Source organism: Tympanuchus pallidicinctus, unplaced genomic scaffold (assembly GCF_026119805.1).
Source record: "Tympanuchus pallidicinctus isolate F22 unplaced genomic scaffold, pur_lepc_1.0 scaffold20, whole genome shotgun sequence".
NCBI lineage: Eukaryota > Metazoa > Chordata > Aves > Galliformes > Phasianidae > Tympanuchus > Tympanuchus pallidicinctus.
Window position 1 is genome coordinate 4,397,861 of NW_026294722.1, and position 8,289 is coordinate 4,406,149.

At 58.3% G+C, this 8,289-nt stretch overlaps 1 long non-coding RNA gene across 1 annotated transcript; it reads left to right on the forward strand.

The window, feature by feature from the left end:
- Positions 1-1,873: 1,873 nt before the first annotated feature.
- On the forward strand, positions 1,874-7,235 carry LOC128080863 (uncharacterized). The gene is made up of 4 exons (XR_008206905.1): positions 1,874-2,129; positions 4,117-4,380; positions 4,989-5,084; positions 6,320-7,235. It is a non-coding gene; the product is annotated as an uncharacterized LOC128080863 (long non-coding RNA).
- Positions 7,236-8,289: the final 1,054 nt, after the last annotated feature.

Below are 8,289 nucleotides of genomic sequence, written 5' to 3' on the forward strand. Positions count from 1 at the left end.
TCAGCTCTGCCCCTGGACGATGTGCTGAATGGGGGCAGGATCCCACAGCGCGTCCTTGCCATCCTGCCCTCCAGCCCTGTGGAAGTGAACCCACCCAGCCTCCAAAAGGCAGCTGGGGGTGAGTGCTGGGGTTGTTTGGGGGCTGAGGGGAGCAGAAGCTCAGCAGCGTGGGGTCTGGGAGCGCGTTTAAAATTGTTTTCTATCTGGGAGCCCTGGTTCTTTTGGGTTGACCGTTTCCCCTTTGTGATTTGGCCTCTTTGCTCATGGCTTTGGGGCGGCTGTCGCAGCCGTGCATTATTGCAGCTGTGTGTGATGCTCAGAGCTCTGTTCAGCACAAACCTCGGTGCTGAGCAGCAGCCCTCCTGCAGGACGGGCTCCCACCACCCCTGGGCTGTGCAGGGCTGCCTGCCGTGGCCTGCTGCTCCCATGGACCCCGTGGGCTGGGAAACACCATGCAGTGTGGAGCAGTGGGCACAGAGCAGTCACAGCTGCATGCAGCCCTGCTTTGGCTGCTTTGCGGTAAGGATGGGTTGAGCTGTTAGCTGTGTGTTCCTCACAGTTCATCACCTGAGCTTTTCGTTTCTGCCCTCATCCCCAAGCACCCCTCCCTCGTTGTCTCCCAGAGATCCCACCTGTTCCCATGCAAAAACCCCACCTTGGTGCAGGGTTCAGGTGCTCAGCCCCATTCTGATGCGCCCCAAACCCCGGCTCATCCCCCCTCTCCACGTCTGTGACCCCAAGAGGCAGAAACTGCTTTGAGATCAGTGAGGGCGCAATGCTGGGGGCTCAGTGGCGCCCGCAGCCCTTTCAGCAGCTGGAACTGGGTCCGTGTGCCCACATGTTTCAGATCCCCCTGTCCCATGGATGCCTCCTGCAGTCCCCCCGAGCCCCCCATGTCCTTTTCCCCATCCCCAGCACCACCCAGTGGGGACACTTCCATTTTTGGGGTGAAATTTGCAAGCACTGCTGCTGGACCCACGCACAGGGGTTGTGCAGTGGCACCCCCCCCCCCCCCCACACACACACACCCCTCACGTTCCTGCAGCACGAATGGGTGAGTGGTGCCCTAGGGAGCGAGATTGGAGCACATGTGGGCATCCAAAATTTGGGTCTGAGAGAGCACTTGGCACCATGGGGCTGGGGTGATCTCGGTCCCCAGCTTAGGGTGAGATGCTTCCATCCCGTCCCGTTCCCCACTCCTGCCCTGGGAATCGCCTTTGCCCCCCGCGCACGCCCGGGTGTTTTGGGACCCAGGGAAAGCCTTCCCCCCCCCCCCCCCCCCCCCCGCACGGAAAGGCGACGCCGCCACAGCGCGGGGCAGCAGCGCAGCGGGGCAGGTGCGAGGGAGACTTTAATGCGCAGCAGCAGCAGCGGGAGCACCGCGCGGGGGGGGGGTTTCCGAGGGAGGTGGGGTGGGGGTGGGGGGCGTCCCCGCTTCGCTGCTCCGGGCTTCGTCCCCTCCGTCCGTCGGGACCCCTCCCGTCACTTCCCTATACTCTGCAGCAGCAGCTTATTGCTGAGCGCCTTCTGCGCCAGTCTCTCCTCCCGGGACATCTCGAGAAACTCGCGCAAAAGGTGGAAGGTGAGGTCGAGAGAGTTGGGTTTCCCTTCTCGTCTCTTCCCTGCCTGCAGCGCACGCGGGGTTCGGGGGGGGTCCGGGCCGGGCGCTGCCCCCCGCGGTCGGCACAGTCCGTGGGGGGGGCGCGGGGCGGCCGGCTCCCAGCGGGGCTGCAGCGGGGAGCAGCTCTCCGAAGGCAGGAAGAGCAGCACGAGGACGGAGGCAGCCGAAATCATCCTGAGCCTCATCGCAGCCGCTCCGGGTCCGGGGCTGGGGGACCGGATACCTGTAAAAGAGGTCCCCGCAGCCCCCAAACCCCCCGCGTCCCCCCCAACGCTGCGGTCAGGGGGCACCCGACGGGATGAGCTCCGCCGGGGGGACCCCCCGCCCCCAAGAGTGAGAGCCCCCCACCTGCAGGCGGGATCCTTCCCCAGGAACTGGAACCGAACCCCCGCTAACGCGACCCGTCCTCCGGGAACGGGACAGCCGTGACCACCGGACGGGACCCCCCCCCCCCCCCCAGCACATGCGGGACCCCACCACCCAGACACGGGACCCTCACGTTTCAGAGGTAGGTTCATGCTTCACGTTCACGGCACTCCCGTCACAGGACGCCCCTCCCCGCCCTCCGCCCCCCAACCCCAGCGGGAACCGGACCCCCACATCCCCCAGGGGGACTCAGGACCCCTTCCCAGGAGCGGGGCTGGGTGGGAGGTTGGCGGGATGCTCACCGCTGCCGCTGCTCCGCCTGCAGCTCCCGCTGCCCGCGCCGCCCGCCCGCTCCGCGCTATATAGGGGCGGCGGCACCCCCCCCCCCCCCCCACCCAACACCCACCCCGCCACGTGACCGCGCTATAGCGGGGCGGCGGCCCCTCACGTGACACCGGGCGGGGAGCTGTCCGTGGTGCTGAACGACCGCGGGTGTACAGGGGGCACCTGGGGGCGTGTGGGGAGGGGGGGGGGGGGATGGTGGAGGCACATAGGAGTGCCCGGATGGGAACGTTGGGGGTAGGTGAGGGTGGAGGGGTGAGTGCCTGGATGGGGGGACGTGGGGTGGTGGTGGGGAGATGCCCATGGGAACGCGTGGGGGTGTTGGTGGGTGCCTGTGGACACGGGTGCACAGGGGTTGGTGGTGAGATGCAAACGGAGGCGTGCGGGGTGGGAGGTGTTGGAGAGAATTTGTTCGGGATGTATGGAGGTGTGAAGGGTGAGCACTTTTTGTGGGGTCCATAGGACTGGGAGAGGGGAAGAAGGCTGAGTGCCCGTGGGGGGTACGTGGGGTTGGAGAAGAGATCAATGGGTGCCAGGTGTAAGCACTGCAGCTGAGCCCCCTCTCACACTGTGCTCCTGGACACAGACCCATACCAGGCCTCCGACCCCCCCCCCAAAACAGTCCATGGGCTGCATCTGCTCTGCATTTCATGGGCGTTTCCATGCACAAAGTGAAGGCAGCGAACTCCTTGGGGTGAGTCACTGCGTGAGAGCAGCTTACAACTTTACTTCTGAAGCTTAAATACACTTCTGGAGTGCAATATTCCTTCTCTAATAGAGCACAAAAGATGTTCTCCTCCTGGCCTTGTCGCTACACACAGATACACACCTCTGGCTGCAGGTTGGAGTCATTTGTTTGCCTTTTCCTCCCTCCCTGCTGGAGCTTCCATCAACAGGCACTTGGAGCTCAGCAATCACTTCATCTTGCAGAAGTGCTGCCTCTAAAATTAAAATTCCTGTATGAGGTATCAATGTTTCAAGAGAAGGAAAGAAAAACATCAAGTAGAACTTGAGCGCGCAGTGAGAACCCCTTCAGTCACGCTCTGTGCAGAGCTACCCAAAAATGAGGGCTCGGCTGCTTTCGGCAGGTCACCCAAAAGGCCAAAGGATTCTTTGAGGTTGCAATGAAGGGGCTCCCAATGACCCCCAGAAGGCTGGAGGGAAGGGGAGCATCTGCTTCCCCCTCACTTTGTGCATGGTGCGTTCTTTAAATATCTTTATTGAATCATTGAGAACGGCTGCGGTGTTCAGTTCTCCACCCAGGCTTGCACCAAGGCTGGGCTGGGAGCAGACAGAGCTGTTTCGCGCCTCAAAGCACCACCTCAGGGCTGCTGCCGAGCATCTCCCTGATCTGATGGCCACTGAGCACCCCCAGGAGCCCCTAGGAATGGGGCAGTGGTGTTTTGGGGCTGCTCTGCCCCCCAGCCGATGGGGAGCGGCTCAGGCACAGAGTGCTGCACCGTCACAGCGCGGTGCTCAGCTCGGTTCATCCATCGCCACAGCCCACGGCCAGCACTGGGGCTGGTGATGCTTTGGACCCTTTTTCTTTCAGTCCCCACGCTTTAGGATTCGTTGCTTAATTGTTGGAAAGATGACGAAACTGATAATGGCATCTTGTTTGTTTTATTTAGGAAGCTCAACTCAGAAGATATTAAAAAAAAAAAACAAATAAAAATCCGTCTTCCATCATAAATTACTGACACGTTCAGTGCTGAAGGGCCCCGTGTGCCGCCTGGGGACTCATTATTGTCACTCACAGGGATGTCTCTGTCTCTTCCTCCGCTCAGGAGCGATGCTTCAGGGATGCCAGGCTCACCCCCAGCTCCGCTCGTTGCCTCGTGCCGCCGTGCAGCCGTGGCCTCGCAGCGGGGAAGAGGCAGAGCAGCTCCTAATGAGGCTCTGGGAGCACTCTGAGCCTCTTGGCTCGTGAGCAGAGAGCCGCAGGTGGGAGCCCCAGCCCTGTGGACCGTGGCAGCATAGGCACTAAAACGCAGCCAAGCTTCCAGAAGCTTCTCTCAAAGAATGCTGCTGCTTATCTCTGTGTGTTCCTGGTACGTGCTCGGTTCTTTCCCCATCCCATCCCCACCCCACAAACGGCCGTGCCAGCGCTCATGCATTTTCCAGCAGCAACGTTCCCTGCATCCCTGGGGCTGCGGGGACGGCGCTGCCCATCCCGCTCTGGAGAAGGCATCTCATGGGCTGACGAACCTGAGATTGACCCTCATGTTTCACCATTCTCAGGTTAGACAGTCCTCGAGGTGCCCCTCGCTCGGGCAGCCACCGCCCCGTGCCCCGCATCCTGTGTCTCTCACCCACCCAGATCCCCCATCTGCAGGGACTGTGCAAGAGAAAGCAGAGACGCGGCCCCTCAGCTCTGCTGTGCCTCAGCTTCTCTGCATCCGTGCCTGACCATGAGGTTCTTGAAGGGTCGGCCCCTTCCCAAATGCACACCATGCTTCCTCGTGCAAGCAGTGGTGGTGAAAACCTTTGCACAGCCAGAATGCGGGGTTAACAGCCAGGCTGCTGCATGCTGCATGGACCCAACATCTCCCCAGTAGGCACAGAGCAGCTTGGACCCACAGATACCCATCTGGCCGTGAGCTGAGATGTTGGGACAGAGATGGAGCAGCAGATTCCCTTCCTTTGCTCCCGTTTGCAGATGGCGGCACCCTGGGAGCATCAGAGCGCTTCTGCAAGGCTCGCCCAAAATCTCTCACCCAAAATCTGCAGAGATGCCCTGCAAGATTTGCACCAGGTAACGGGTGGAGTTCAGTTTCCTAATGCTATGGGGTGCTTAAAATCGCTTCTCTGGGGAGGCGGCTCTCATGGCAGAGTGATTTGCCTTATGCGTGGAGGGAGGAATATCAAAACTTTGACAATTAACTGCATAATCAAAGGGAAGGCTTTTTCAAGTTGAGCACCGTCAATCTTAATGCAAAGCCCGTTCAGGCCCAGGAAGCTGTCAGAAAAAGCACCAAGGAATAAGCGATTGGTTTCAATCCCTTCTGGATTTCTTGCTCCATTTGGGTCCTATCTGCTGTGCTCTGGCATGGACAGAGCCAGGTGCGAGCTAGGCTGTTCCAGAGGAGCAATGGGGTCAATAGAAGAGAAACCTTTCAGGCAGGAATGAAGGGGACTGCAAAGCCACAGCTTTATCCTCTCAGTTTACTCTATTTCAAATCCACGATCAAGCTTCTGGGACTTTGAGGCTTTGCAGGGAAGGAGAAAGCAAACGGAATCTGTAGCAGCAAGGCTGGGATGGGGGGAAGGTTGGGCAGAGCAAAGAAGGAGCAGCAGAGCCCTTCCAGCCTGCCCTTGTGCAAGAAGGAGCCCAGCAGAAAGAGGCAGGGAGAGCTTCTAAGAGGAGGGGGAGATCAGCTGTGCAGAGGGGAGTGCTGCCTTACCTCTCACCTGCAGCTCCAGCTCCATCCCTCCGCCCGCTGCGCCCGCGCCGCTTTTATGGCCCTCCCTGTCCTCGTGGCTCGGAGGAGTCAAGCCGGGCTACAGCGAATTGCCACACTTTCTGCTGGCTTCCTGTTTGTGCATCGCGAGCGGCTGTGGTAAAATTTCCATTACACGCTGGACAGACGCAGGGCGGCAAAGAGAAGTGAAAAAAAATACAAAAAAAAAACCCAAAAAAAAACCACCCACCCCAATGCAGTGCGACACTGCTTGAGTCACCCGAAAGCGGCTGCGCTGGGGAGCTGGGGGGATGGAGGGATGCTCTGGGTGCCTCTTCCCCCAGCCCTGGGGGCACAGTAAGTGAAAGACCCTTATTTCCAACCCCGCCACCAAAAGCTGTGTTTCCTAATTGCTGCCCCTCTGAATGGAGGCAGTGGTTGGCCCCGTCAGCCTCATCCATCCACCTCGTGTCAGATCCTCCAGCGAGGCCAGCAGCAGAGTGCAGCGCGGCTCCTGCTCCTCTTAGCCTTCAGCTGTCAGATCTGGAAGGTATCCGATCTACTGCTGTTCCTGGTTTCCTCTTAGCAGGCCAAGAAGAGCCATGTTGGCCATAGAACATACAGTCTGCGGATGGAAAACAAAAGGAAGAGTTGAAAACCTGCTGTGACAATGCTGGAATGTCCCCAGATGTGAAGCACTGCGCTCCTCCTGCGAGGCCACAGCTCTGCGTCCGCACTGGGGACACGTGGCCTAATCCTGCTGCCTCTGCAATGGGCAGCGACCATCCTGCTGCACCCAGCTCTGCTCCAGGCAGCGTTCCTCCCTTGCTCTCCCTGCTCCTTCCCCACGTGCCCTGACCCCCAGGTTTTGCTTTTCAGGGGCTTTGGGTTTTTTTCTCCTTTGTGTCAGAGCTGCCCAGGAACCACACGGTTGCTGTAGGGACCTGCTGGTGCTGCTCAGCCCTCCTTTCCTGTACTGTTTGCACAAGAAAGGAACGGACAGAGTGGAGCATCTGCATGGTTTTGATTTGGTTTGAGTTTGTTTTCTTTCTGTTGGTGGGAAGCAGAGGACAAACACTGCAGATCCAACATTTTCTCCTCGTTCTGATGCCCGACATTTTGGCTGCGGTGCCATGTGCCCTGCAGGTCCAAGGCTCCTGGTTGCAGCCCAGTGGGGGAACCCCGCTCTGAACTGGGAAGCTGTGGCACTGCTGAAGGCGTACAAAACAGGGAGAACCTCCCCAGGGTGCAGCTCTGCGAGATCCCAAATGCTCAGGGCTTGTACTGTGGATGCTGTCCACCACGCTTTCTCTTCTTGCAATTATTCAGTTTTGGGGATGGTGGGGGGAAAATTTGCATTTCTTTGTCTGTTTTTTGCAATATATATATGCATATATATATGTATGTATATGTATTTTAAGTGTCTTTGCTTGTTATAAATGTCTCTGCGGTGAGCAGACAGGACCGAGGGCTGTGAGCTCAATGCAAGGTGTCACTGGAGAAGTTTCCAGGTAAACACATGTGTGCACAGGGTCTCAGATGCGTTGTCTGATCGCCATGCTCACATGCACCCCATTTTCCACTGCCATTTTGATGCCGAAAAACCACTTGAGCAGAGGAATGCTTTCAGTGCAAGCCCTGCTGCAGGCCGTGTGCTGCCAATGTCCTTGTTTGCAATACACAAAAACTGAGGCTTTGGTTTTTCGGTTCTTTTTTGGCAATTGGACAGAACTGTTCCTGACTGGAGCTCTGCTGTGCTGCTGGATCTTGGGGTCAGATGGGAACCCCCACGATGTGTTGTTCAGTTTTGGAATGAGTGGTGGAGAAATGCCCGAATCGAAGCCCTCTTTTCTGCACGGATGGGAAATCAATGGGCAGAGAGCTGGAAAGGGAAATGAGTGGTTTGCTCTGACCCGAGAGAGCCCCACCAACGGGCAGTGCTGGAGGGGCCTCAGCCCGGGGCTGGAAGCAGCAAAACGTTTCATCTCTCAGAAAAACCCAGGGCCATCTGCTGCAGAAAGAGAAAACACGACCCAAACGCTTCTGCCTCGAAATGAGTGCGTTCGCTCTTTGATGGTCAAGCAGATATTGTTCTCAGGTTGTTTTTTTCTTTTTCTTCTTTTTCTTTTCTTTTTCCCCACTCTGTTCTATTTGCAGTGCTGGGAGGATGGTGCCGAAGAGGCTCTGCTGTCGGTCAGGGTTTGTGGTTTGGGCTGCTCCTGAGGCAGGGCAGGAAGCCCCTGGGCTGTGGGGGGGCTGGAGGTGGGGGGCGCTGCTGGGGGCTGCAAGAGGTGGCAATGCACCAATATTGTATGACAGCAACGCAGTTCGTTGGCCGTTTCGAACGGCACATAGCAGAGCTGAGAGCATGGAGTTGTCTGGGTGTTGAACTGAGAGAAATGGAGATGATTTTCCTCATTATTTGGTACCGCTGGGCATCCGATGGAGGCCATTGGGCTCTGAAGGTGCTGTTCTGCAGAGCATCCCCTGTGCTGCAGGGCTGTGGCCACGCTGGTTAACACTAAGGCTGCCTCTTGCCCATCAGAGCTCGAGGAGCAC